General features: G+C 37.6%; 1 protein-coding gene across 6 annotated transcripts in view; it reads left to right on the plus strand.

Moving 5' to 3' along the window:
- The window catches only part of INPP4B (inositol polyphosphate-4-phosphatase type II B), a 312544-nt gene that overhangs the window by 82265 nt on the left and 216564 nt on the right, over positions 1 to 13715 (plus strand). The gene's annotated exons all lie outside the window — the stretch shown is intronic.

The following is a 13715-nucleotide window of genomic DNA, read 5'->3' on the forward strand; positions in this document are numbered from 1 at the left end:
TTTGTTTACTTGGTGCTATTTTTTTTGTTTTAAATGTTATTTGCCCGGAAAAGTTTGCTTGACCTACTTCAAGGACATCAGTTAATTGATGATGGTCTTTTAATAGAACTATTTTGATCTTTACTGAACTTGAAATGCATAGCTTTAAAGCCTATCATATCTAAGTTGAAAGGACACATTTAACTGGAATGCCAAATTGAAATTTTAATGGGAAAGAAGCCAGGAAATGAAGAATTAAAGTTCTGATGTGGCCTAAATTGAGAATCCTGTATGCTTTGTGTCTGTGCAATCCTTTTCATTAACGATTAATTTCTTGTTTATTCTTTGTTGAAAAAGCATGTTTTTGAACTAGTGTTTTCACTTAAAAAAATAGACATTTCTAAGAGGTGTGAGAAAATCATTAACATATTGGCAGAGTATATGAATAATATTTTTTTTCCTAACCTTACACTAAGCTTGAAATAACACTGATTTGAGTTATCATTAACTAGTGGTTTAAATCCATGGATGAAGCCGTGCAGTGCAGTGAGCAGTTTGACACTATGTTGCTGTTTAAGGAAAATTAAGCCATCATACTCCTTGGATTCTCCCCTGGCCCCAGTAATGTGGTTCTATGCCCACCACTGTGGTTCTGCTGATGGTTCTGGAATTGATTCAGTTCTCTGAGCTAGCAGAGAAATACATGGCTGGGTTAGTTGTCTTCAGGCTAAATCTTGCTGCTACTGATGGGGAGTCTCACAGAGCAAATACCATAATGATCATAAGAAGTGTGTGACAGGGAAGGTTGGAAGTACAAGGGGAAGAGACTACTATTTGGAAGGACAGGAAAACTAGATACAGTGATACACCCCCCTGTGGATGGTAATGAGACTAAATTTGTTGGATTTTGTGGCAGGCTGCTCCAAAATCCCTCATTCCAAATAAATGTCTGGCATCCCTAGTTCAAGAGGCTGTAAGTCATGCTAGGGTTTCTTTTAGAAGTTTAACAGTGAGAGCTTTAAAGAGATAAAATCATAAAAGCTATAGTGGTTTGGGTTGGAAGTGACCTTCAAGCTCATCTAATTCCAACCCCTCTGCCGTGGGCAGGGACACCTTCCCCTAGGCCAGGCTGCACAGAGTCCCATCCAACCCGGCCTTGAAAAATGAAAATGTGAAAATACATTGAGTACTAGATATTAGATGGTATAAGAGAGTAACTGGACTTGCTTTTAGTGGTCTAAAACACAATTTAACTGTGGGTTTTTTTAAAAAATTAGTATGTGTTGTGTGCGTAGTGGGTTTTTTGAGTTGGGTGTGGTTTTAGGGTTTGAAGCTGGGAGTTTTGGCACCCTTACAGGTATAAGCTGGAGTTTTGGCTCTGGAAGAGGTATGTAATTGGTGCTTTTGGTGTTGTGGTAAAATGGGTACTAAAAGAAAAGCAAAAATTACTTGGTAGAAAATTTAATGTCTTTTAAATAGTCACCCAATAATCCTAGAAACAAATCTGTAGTAAGTATTATATTATTGCAAAGTGTGTGTTTGTGTAAATGTTCAAACATCACAGAACTCGATGTACAGTGTCTTGACTTCTCTTTTTGCATCTTCCCTGTTTTAATAGGATAATTTTTCTCCAAGCATAACATACTATTCCGACCAAAGCACTTTTCTTATTTCATTATGTGTGATCCATCTTTGTAGAAATCATGGCTTTCAATAATAATAATAGTAATAATAATAATAATATTTCCCTGTACGATAGTTTTCATGAGGAATAACACAGTTGAAACTTCATAGCTGCAGCCAAACTGATGAACTTTGTAATGGGCTGATCTGGGCAGTGCCCAAATTTAACCTTCAAGTCCTTGAGAGCTGTTGCTCCTGGGTATGTTCTGACCTCTTTCTGCAGGAAGGAAACATCTCCTACAGGTTGGATGTTGGCCTTTTCTTCCTGCTGCAGCCCATTTGCCCAACATAAAGGAGGAGTGGTGGGAATAAGAGACTTTTCCTAGACTTGTCAGTCATCATGTGGTTTTAGAATATAGCTTGTCTGATTTCTCACTAATCTGAAGATGAGAGTGAGCTTATTTGTTGATCTTATGTGTGAGAACTTATGTGTGAGTCTTTTTTTTTCCATGGAAGGGGATGTTTGAGGATTTGTGTTTTATGAGGCCGGAACTGGGTCAAAACTAATACTTAGAATGGAGGGAGCCTAAAGGTTTAAGCAGGAAATTTGTATCCCATGATGCAGAAGCAGCATGATCTCAATATGACAGAACTTTATACTTACCAAGCCACATCAGGTTGTTTTGCCCAGAGTAGAAATGCCTAATGGGACCTTTTACTTACCTTTTCACAAGTTTTACATAGTTGGTCTTTGATAACTGCTTAACAGCAGCAAATTCTGTCATTCAGCTTTGATTCAGATGATTTTATTCCTAGCAACTTTTTATTGATAAATAAAACTTAGAGTGGATGTTGATACACAATTGTTGTTCTGTTTCCTTACCACCTTCTTGTACTGTAGTGTTACCTATCATAAATAATCTTTCAGAACAACACTGTCTTTTTATGGCGTTTGCAAATTGATGAGAAAGGTTTACATGTTAAAGCCATGACAGTGATAACGATTTCAGCAACTGAAGTCTTGTGGTTCAAGCACAGTTTGTTTCAGTTTATGTACTGAAGAGAGGTGATTTCACAGTGCAATTACTCTGTAAAACACACCATTTTTTCCTGGCAAAATGAAGACATTGTAATTATAACCATGTATCAAGTAACTTACAGCCATTACGTCCAAGTGAGGGGCTTATATAGGTCAGCTTGGCTTCATTTAAGGCTGAAATTCTGGTGCACCCAAAGAATTGGTAATGAATGGCCTCTTGAAGTTTAAGTAGTGCTTGGCACTGCTCTCAGGAAGGTTTGTCAGCAATTTGTGCAGAGCCAAGAGAGCAGCTGGAAGGAGCCCAGCACAGCTGCCTGCAGTTGCTGGCATGTGACAGGCTGTCTTCAGGCATGGTGCAAGGTTCTGTCTCTCTACTGGAAACCTGGGGAACTTAAAATACACGGGCTATTTAAATTGTGGGCTTTTTGTGCTGGTGTGCTGGATAGTAATTGTGGTGGTCACCAGTAACTCTTCCTGTCAGATCCAGCTCTGTAATGTTGCTGTGCTGCTCCAGAGCTTTATGTGAAAGAAGACATTAAGTCAGAAAAGTGCTAAAGCTGTTTGTCTTTTCTGTCCTCATCTTCTAGTAAGGGTATGGCTCCATGTACTTTTTCCTTGGAAAGTGGTGCTGTTAACACAGATCCTGCCCTTTGCTAGTGTTTGCTGCCTCGTTACTTGTACTGATGATGCTGGTTGTAGGGACACCCTGTTCTTACTGTGGCTCTGATTAACCACAAAGTCACTATCAGGTGCAGGAGGGAGTTCGTTCCTTCTCACACAGAATGACTTCAGCTGAGAATCTGGAGCATATGCACTTTCATCTCTGTTAGGACATGCCCATAAGGTGCACCTCCCATGGGACTGCTTGTGCTTGACCTTACCCATGCCCTGTTATCAGATCACCTCTGATTGTTCTCCAGTGTCAGTGTTCAGACACTGCTACTTGAGACTGTGCTTTCTGCTGAGCACAGCGTGTGCAAGGCATAGAATGTGTTCAGCAGGATGGCTCTGCTGTTACTTTGGCTGCTCTCTGAGGTGGAGGTAGAGTGTTCTCCTTGGTGGTGTTATGTGGTTGTGATGCTTTAGCACCACACTGTGAAGCTGCTGAGGTTTTTGCAGTTTCTCTTGCAATTTATATTCTGGTTGCCTGTCATGAGAGGTTCTTTGGCTGTGTCCAAAGAGTCTGTTGCCTGCATTATTCATCAGTTTGAAACAAAAGTCTCCTTAAGCAGCTCAGAGGTAAAACACCCATCTCCAGCCTTCACTTTCTTATACTTGCCTAAGATAAGTTTTCATTTTAAATGTAAAATGTGGGTGTGTGTTTTAATGCTAGACTTGTTATAGAAATCACATTTCACAACATCTACTGTACTTTAAGTTATTAAACTTAACTAATTTTGTTGCCTTTACAAATGGCAAGATGGTAAGATTTACGTTTTGCATTAAAAAGGCCAAATGGCGCAAGTAGTTACGTAACTGTTATCTGTGGCTAATAAAGGGAGCCCAAATTAAATATTGTGTAAATTAATGTGTGGGGTTTGGGGGTGTTTTTACAGCTTGCTGCACTGGATGTTGTCAGGTTCAAATGCAAGTGGAATGGATGCTAAGCTAGGTTGTTAAAGTGGCAGCAGTTTCTGGGGACTGTGTGAACCCACCAGGATTTCTGCTGCTTTCTGGGACTATGAGTGAGCTGTGTTTGGTAGGAGCTCAGGAGGAGAAGGATGCCACAACCACCCTACTAGTGGGAAGTGTTGAGGAGAAGTGTCATATAACAGGCTCATCCTCTTCTCTTGTATTTCTTTTCCTTGTGGTCTTTATGTGCATCTCTTCACAGAAAATGAAATTGTAATAAGAACTGCAAATCTCTGGAAGACTTCTTGGTCCCTTAACTGTGCTTTATATGCCCCTGTATCCTCAGACCTCTGCGTTACCATCCAGTCCCTTGAGTGAAGGTGGAAGCCCTTCTATATTTCTGTTGACCACAATGTACATGATGGAAAAACTAACTTAGTGAGAATTGCAGTATAATTTCAATATATTCCCTCAGTGATATAGTATCATTTTCAGAAATTGAAAAGGAAAACAGGAAATTAAATTGAGGAAGACAGCCAAACCTCGAATCTATATCTTCATAACTTAGTATGGCTTTGCTTTCACATTACCTGATGCTAGCAATTTGTGTTTGTAGAAACACTTAATTGTAAAATTAGGCTTTTCTGGCAACCTTGAGTTAAAATATGAGATAGATAATCAGTCAGTGATTATCCAGTGGCTGGAGTATCTCACCATGCAAAGAGTCTGTTAACATCACTGGCATTCTGGACTCAGGTTGGCCTTTGTCATTGTCTCTGACAGAATACAGATGTTGTAAGGTCTAAAGACATGATGAATGGGAGTGTCTGAAGATAAATAAATTATGTGAAACTCTTTTTAGGGTACCACATTGCAATAACAAAACCACAATTAAAAAACAAAAAAGAAAGTTGCTTTAGGTATTCCATTAAAAAAAAAGGCAGAATCAAAAATAATTTCAACAATAATGAGGTAAAATCAAAATACAGTATAGACTTTAATTCCGGATAATATGTATTCAAGCTTGAAATTGGCATGAGAAATGTAATAATTTGTGATTAATTCGTAATAATTTTTATGGCACAACCAGGAAATACTAGCAAAAGATATTTTAAAAAAATATGGATGCAAGAAAATTATAATTTTGGGGAACCCACTACAAACAAGACACTTCTCTGCATTAATATGGCTATTGAAAAGTTTATGTATATTTTCCACAACTAAAAAATGAATATAAGAAATACTCTAATGGGAAAATTCCTGCCTCCTGTAGAAGACATTTCTACTGCGTTACTTGTAGAGTGTCTGTGTTCTCAGGTAAGAGGTCAACAGTTGTGATGAAGAGAATGCATCAACTTTCAGCATAAAAACATTGCTTTTTCTCCTAAAAGCAAATTTCCAGTTTAGGAACTGATTAAAAAATGAGAGAGGCAGAGGGGGGCATTTGCAGTGTGTGTGTTTGTTATATGCACACCTGGATCCAGTGGTTTTCTAGTTTGGAGTTTGGATACCACCACTGTAGATAAAACTACATAAAAGAGTCAACCTTGAAAATTTAGATTTATTTGTGTGTGTGAACTTATTGATATGATACAGCTGCTTAACATTCCTAGCCATTGCCTGGATTAAAGTCTAGCTGTGTTTAAGGAAGTGCTCCGTGTGTTTCAGTTTAGCTGCGGCAAAAGAGGTTAAATGGTAGCTTAGCTCTCATCTTTAACATATTTATTGACATGGATAAGATATTCTGGAAAGCTGATTCTTTTTTACTTGACGACTTCAGATAAGTTTTTGACACAAGGAAAAGGAAAAGTTCTGTGATAAAGAATTAACAAAGACTGATCATGCATGTCCCTGGCAATGGTGAGAAAGATTAGGTGGAATGCACCTAATTTCATTCTTTTTTTCCTCAGAAATTACTGCATTTATATTTGGTCCTTAGAACAGAGTAATTATAACTACAAGCTTAAAGAAGCTTGAAGTCCTAATTTTGGTTTCATGTCTTTGATTTATTGATATTAGAAAAATGAAACAAACAGCCCTCCAGAAGTGCTTCACTGTCTCTGGAAATGACACTTGGAGCCAGATCTTTTAAATAATCTTCTATATTTTGAAAAAGGTCTTGGGCTTTCTCCTTGCTGCTTTTATGTCCATTCCTTCCCCTCCTCCTGATCTCTTCATGGACATCTCTGATCAAGATCATTGTCCGTGTGTCTTGTATGTTGAGACAGTCTTGCTGTGCATTTACCCAGAGCAATGCCAAACTTGTTTTGTGCAAGGAGATAAGACTTGTAAGGCTGTCAAATTTTTCTTGCTGCTACCACTGGTAATAAGTACTAATAGCAAGACTGATGCAGGAAGAAAACTATTAGAGATGAGAGGATCTGAATGGAATTATAGACATCTTTTTTTTTATTTTCACCAAATGTCAAATGTGGTTATCTAATTTTGGTTTGGTTTGAAGTCCATGGCCATTTGAAAAGAATAAGAATCCACTTAGCCCAAGTTCAATACTACCTAGGAAGATTTTTCAGTTGAGGACTTAATTGACAAAATCAATATTGCACCACTTTTATCCACCCTTTTGCCCCAAACTCTGGAGAGATGAAGGTGGTAGAGGGGCCAGGACCCAGGGCCTGGGAAGACTTGGAACCAGGGCTCCAGGCCTAATGTACTGAGTAAAGAGAGAGCTGGTACCTGCAGGCTTTCCCCAAAACAGGAATTTGCAAGAAATCTGTAGGGGTTGTAGTAAAAGTACAAAATATGCTTGGTTTTTTTTGTTAAAATTCCAAAAGAGAAGGAAATAGTTAGCATTCCCACATGGAGTAGCAATCCAGGACCGCAGCTGGACACTGAATTCCTTTGATCTCCTGACAACACAGACATGACAGCATTCAACTCTGGGTTCTGGTTGGTGGGGATTAAGTGGTGTTTGCCCAAGAGAATTGAAAATGCATGTGCAGGAATGTTGCTGTGTCAACCATGTTATTTTACCAGGCTGTCTGCAAGCTCGTAATGTCCTAAAGTGTAGCTGGGGGTTGACACAACAAAACAAAGCGGTTTCATGGTATTACCTTTGACTTGTTCAGCTGGTGGGTTCTCCTCGCACCTTATCAGATGTGATTACAGCACGTGATTACACGCACCTTCTGCAACAGTGTGAAAAGTCACTGTTAGCTGCTTTGACATTTAAATCAATAGTCATGTCATAGATGTAGTGGGAAGTCAATGTTGTAAGTAGCTTCACAGGGTTTCTGTGCAACTTGAGTATAAATATTGTACTAATTCTTTAATGTGCTGTTATTTCATTATACCCTAGATTGCTGCTTGCCCTTTACGTTATGTCATTTTGATCAGTTTCCTGGGGGATATCTAATACTTCACTCAATGTTTAAGGCACAGCAGTTACATGAGATGGGAAGCAATAAATGGCTTTTTGAGGGTGGCTAAATGCCAGAGCAGTGATGAGGCTGTTAAATGAGATAACTGTTTGTAAAAGTTTTTTTAGGAAACATTTTTTCTGTTTTGCTCTAGATGAAAAATGAAACTAGTAAGTGGAAGCATGAGAAATAGCTCTGTGTTGATTTTACATTGAGAGCATTTCACTTTGCTGCTCGCTAAGTGTCTCTACTTTGTGCGTGAACTGCTCTTGAAAGCCTTTCTGGAAGGATTTGGCAGCATGGCCAAGGAGAACTCTTACTAAAAGCACACAGGACTGAATGTGTAAAACTGTGTTAGCACTGTATATGCTTCTATTTGCAGGTGGATACTTGGCATGTGTAGTTGTAGTCTATAAAGAAAAGTTGATGTCTATAAAGAAAAAAGGGGTTGTGTGTGGCTTTTTTGGGGTTCAGTGGTGTGTTAGGGTATTTTTGGGGGATACTGTGGCTGAAATTGCACTTAGACAATTAAAATGTACACTGGAAAGATTGCTATTTGCTGTTTGAGAGCAGCGATAAATGATAACATCTAGGAATCAGTTTTTATTTTCTTTACTTTTTGAGACCTGTAGCTACAGCTTCAAGTGAGAATCTGGAGCCCAGATGAAGGTTAAACTTGGCTCTGTAAGGTGTTTTTACGCTGTTATGTTGCAACAAGCATTGACATTTACAGAACACTTTACAGCTTTGTAATTTTTAATCCAGTGCTTTCAGCTGCACCTTTCTTTTAATAATAGTCATGAATGCATTTTAATTTTATTCTGAGAAATCTTTGGGGAAACTTAATTACGGTAATCTGTAGTTCAGTATTTGACATAGTTGTTTCAGAAACTTGAAAGTGTCTTTTTATGACTCAAGAAGAAGGAAAATGCAGAAGGGCAAGCTAAAGGCTATTCATCATTTGGTTGCTCAGGGAACACGCAGTAAAATTGCTGTTCGTTGCCAGCGAGGTTTTAGAATATTTTACCAAGAGACCTTCAAGTGCAATATGAACCAACAACCTAAAAAAAAAAAAAAAGGTGAATGATATAATATTAAAAGTGTTGCTTTGTTTATTTTTCCCAGGAAACAAATGTACTTGGGATTAGTCACAAGACACATTTGGGGTGAGATAAGTTTAACCTTGTAATAGAATATACAATATAACATATACATTGTATAATATATTATATACATGTAATATACATACATAGTATGTAATAAATTTTACAACCAGCGTTTGTTTATGTGTAGTTCTGCCAGCAAACTGTGACTTCTTCCTTGGCCTATTCAATGCACAGACTCCTGAGACAGTATCAGGACATTGTACAGAAAGTTTTCCTTGGGGACGATCTCCTATCTGCTGGAATTGGTCTCTCCAAACAAGGTTGCACAACATTACTTAGCCAATGTGACACAGGTTTAAAACATTTCCTAAAAATTAGGATAGGATTCTTGCATTAGTTTGATTTGTGTTTTGTGGCCCAACTCAAATTTTCCGAGGGAAAAATGAAAGGAATAGACGTAGTTTTGTAGGAACTCTGCAGTGATCCATAGAGTCCTTTGCTTGCATTAAATGTATCCATGTTGTATGCTTTCTGCTCATTTACAAGTGTTTTCAAATACAGTTTTACTGGGGATTTTATTTTTGCTTTATGATTGCCGTGGCAGTACAGCACACTAGAAGAATGGCTTTTGTAGAAGGTTATTTAAAATAAAAGCCAAGGGAGTGCCGGAAAAAAAATTAAGGAATTAATAAAAAAAAAATTTAGAAGAAGTGAATGTATTGGCAAATGCAGAATGATGAAGGAATCAATACAAATTCATGAAACACAGATGCCCATTTGTTCAGAAAAGTCCCTTAACAGGGCTAGTAGAAGCTTGGAGGTGATGAGCTTGCCCTGTTTTTAAAGAATTCCCTATTGATTTACCTTTGTTTGCCTTCATAGATCCATTCTGTGCTGTGTGGGCCTTTGCACAGATGCAACAATTATTGTGTAGTTGGTTTAATTGTTTAGGCATTTTTCAATTTCAGTTTTCTGAGTTCTGTTGTGATGTAAATGTTGTTCTTTCTCTGTCAAAGTAATCTGGTTAGGAAATTAACAGTTTGAATTCTTCTTAACATACTGACATAACTGAAGTGATAAGCAGTATTCTTTCCCTGGAAAACAACAAAGGTTTCAAAATATTTCTATTCTTGCCTGGTTTCTTTACTGTGCAGCATTTTTGATATAACAGGCGGACTATTGGAACAAATTCTGAAGCAAATTGAGACAATTATCTTGGTGATGGAATAGTCTGACATTTGTTTCATTAGAAGTAGTCTGTGAAATAGCCTTACTTTTCTTTTTCTCAACTTTCTGTGGTGGAAGTTAAAGAAAACAGGTGTGTGTGTTAATGTGTGTGTGGTTTGGTGGGGGTTTTTTGTTTTGTTTTGTTTGTTTGTTTGTGTTTTTTTAATGTGAGTTTCTAAACAGCCATGAGTACTTCCAAAGAACAAGCACTTCTTTGTCTTGAATCTAGTGTTACATTTTACCTCAGTGACTCCTTTCCATATTGTTTCTTCCATGTACCTTCCTGGGAAAGCTTTTCCATCTCTGTTTATAGACCACTTTTACTGAACGTTCTTAAATGAAAAGAGTTGACAGACTGATGAAAAACAGACGAGAAAAGATGGATGCTCTCTTTTCACTTACATGGTGGATGGACTTTTCTAAATTTTCCTTTTAATGTTTGAAGTGAAAATAACCAGTCAGTTGTCCAACATCTGCTTCTTGTGCACAGGTATCTTCTTTTTCTTCCTCTCCTGTGAAGCGCTTTTCTAAGTTTTAATAACCTTTAATGCAACTTCTGAACCTGTGAAAGGGAACTTTGGTTTCAGAGCACTAGCCTGGAAACAAGTTGATTCATTTCTAGTTGAAGGTGTGGAAAGTGCTGAGTTGAACTAATTGATCTACTGAATTTTCTGGAAAGTTTTCTTTTTCTTTTTACTATGTATAATTTTTTTGAAATTTAGTTTACTCTCACTACGGTGTTGTGTTAAGTTTTTGGGTTTTGGTGGGTGGGGTTGGGTTTGTTTGTTTTTTCTACAGTTGTGGTTTGTTTGGTTGGGTTTTTTTGTTTGTTTTTTTTTGAGGAGTCCTGATGTTTTCCCTTAAAACACAACTCCTCACATAATGTTAGTTTAGGAAATGCTAAAGTTCTTTTCAACTTGAATCTTAAATGATTTGTGTCACTATAAAAGTACCACTAATAACTTTATGAGGAAACTGCTGCACAGCCTTGTGATAAAGTCATTTATAACACACAAACTAAAGTGTCTGTTGGAAGTGAAAGCACTTAGCATTTAGCTGTCCTTACCCAGTGACTATAAAAGCCTGAATTAAACTATTAATTGGTAGACTATTTTGAAAAAAGCCTCCATGTTTAAGTGGAATGCTTTAAAAGATGGAAGTTGTAATTTATTTTTTTGTTATGTTTATGAATACATGTGTTGAATCAGTGTTTTGAATATATTTATTATGATTTTATGAAGCATATGTATTTATAGGCATATTAGAACTTGTCGCTTACTACTAATTTTAACAATCAGTTTTATGCTTGCTGTTTATAGCCAAAATGTGGTACTGTAGACCTCAGACTCTACACTACATCGAGGCACATGAAATGTATTGAAACAGTATTTAGATATAAATAAATATTTAAGGCCTGTTGATGCTGTAATCAACAGTCAGTTTCTGGATAATTGCATTTGAGTAATCTAACTTTTTGTAATGCCTCTATTAATTTTTCCTTCTGCTTTGAGTGTAGAACACAATACTTCAATATTTGAGAATCTGGAAGGCTGATAGTAGTTTCTGCAGGTGGACACGTTTGTTCTTCATGCTCACGGCTTCAAATACAGATTACATAGCTGGAGTTTGCAGTTTGGGACTGAATTTTATGGTTTCCTTATTAAATCTACTTTGATTTTTGTAAAATATAGAAAGAAGAGATTTATGGAGACAAGGTGGAAGAGGTCTAGGTACAGATAAAAGTTTGCTTTAATGTATTTACTCATCATTATTTAAAAAAGATTTTCTGTTAAATAGGTTAGAAACCCCAGTGCTACTCTTTGAAAGGTACCTTTGAAAACTTTATTTGAACTGCACACTGAGTCACTAAATGTAGTTTGAATTTAAACATGGGATGGTGTCCTTGCTCGAACAAGTAGGTACCCTCCTTGCTCACACATACTTAGCTATTGATCTTTCTTTCCTGATTGTTGAAATTACCTTTCCTAAAACTTCTTTTATGGGCTCATTACTCCCTATTTTCTTTTTGTGCACAGTTACTCTGAACAATGATAGTTGGGATGTATCTGATGCAAGAACATGGTAGAGATCAGTAGCTGGAGGCTGTGGGGTAAGTGACACAGCTGAGAAGTGACAAGGTCTTGATCACAAATGCCTTTGTTAAGGTCTGAAATCAGAACTTCAGTATTCAAAGCTGGATAGAAGGTGAAGACCATTGCTCAGAGTTCAGTTAAATACAGGTCGGTTTTACCGTCTCGGAAACAAAAGGCAGCTCCTGGGAAGGGAAGTGGAATGAGAGAGACAGGGTGTTCTCGGTGGAGGGAAGAGCTGAGAAAGCAGTTGCCTCCTGAGGGTAAGAGACAGGCAGTTTATGGCTGGTGGAAGGTGAGGAGTTGGCTGTGGAGGGGAGAGATCACACTGAGCCTCATAGATTCTATTTTCCGACCCGTTGAATATATTTGTTATCTGGCAGAGTTATGAATTTTTGCTGTTATATCAGTTTAGTTGTTTGTAAAACGGCATCTTCCATTCCAAAGCTCATATTTGAAAGTGCTGTGTTGGTTTCCCTAGAGGGTGGCCTGAGAGCTTAGAGATGAAACAACTGTTTAATGAGAAGTGTCCTTCTGCTGATATCTGGCTGGTTTTGTCCTGAGTCAGTTGTCTCCGTGAACATTTTAAACATTTGTTCATGCTTAGTTACCATTTTTACAAATATTCTAAAATGGGAATACGTGATGTTCTAGTAAAGCAAAAGGTATTTTCCTTTTTGTGCTGAGGTACTTGTGTTTCCAAAATCTCTATAAAAATGTGCTTATTCAGAATAAAGTGGAGCGAGCTTAATATTTGTGAGATTTCACAATTTCCTTTGGTATTTATTTTGACTAAATAATTTTAACTAAATTATTCTTGCTGCTTACAATGTTTGTCTCCTCATTACCAAGCATCTAACTTCTGCAATTCGTCATATGAGTGCTTTACTAGGTCCTGTTTGGTGAGAGAGTTCCTGAGATGTAATTGTGAAGGCCAGAAAGCCAGTACCATGTTAGAAATAAAATGTTGTTAATCAGGAGGGAAGGGAAATGTTTTTCTTTTTAAAAATAACACTGATGAGATTTAGTAAGTCTTGTTTCAAAGAGTATGATGAAAGCTTTCTAAATTGAGAGCTTAAAACCTAGGTGGTTTTTCTCTGGGTGCCCACACATGACTTGCTCACTCTGCCTTTTATGTCAAGTGACTTATTTGTTGCAAGGGAATATGAGAAGAAAAGTTTTTTCTGGGAAATATAAAAAGCCCTCATAATTTTTTCCATGGCTGTAACACCTTTGTTTTTCAGTGTGGTCTGGGGGCTCAAAAATGATATTCCATATTATCTACATATCTGCTGTATTTTAAGGGCCTAATTCTGCTGCTCTTACAAAGAACACAGACACCCAGGTTAAAGGCAGAGCATTCTTGCTCTGGCATATCTTCTTATGCCCCTTTGAGCTTGGGAGTGTCTGGAGGGCCACCATTTCTTTAGCTGCAAGAAGGAGACAAGAGGAAAAACAAAAGCTGGAGGAAGAGTGAGGAAGTTAACATGAAGAAGCTTAAAAAGAATTAAAATGCTTATTTGATTCCCTGTTTAGAAGTTGGTGTTTGCTGACGTTGGGCCTGATGACAATTTACAGGTCTGCTAGGAATTCTTCTGATCCTCTTAGGGACTATATCTAATGACACAACACCCATCTCTTAGCATGCCAAGTCTTAAGCATCCTGAAAAATATTCTGTTTGCTTCTTTTGAAAGTGCTGTG

The sequence above is a fragment of the Myiozetetes cayanensis genome, unplaced genomic scaffold (assembly GCF_022539395.1).
Source record: "Myiozetetes cayanensis isolate MyiCay16 unplaced genomic scaffold, myiCay2020 scf42, whole genome shotgun sequence".
Classification (NCBI taxonomy): domain Eukaryota; kingdom Metazoa; phylum Chordata; class Aves; order Passeriformes; family Tyrannidae; genus Myiozetetes; species Myiozetetes cayanensis.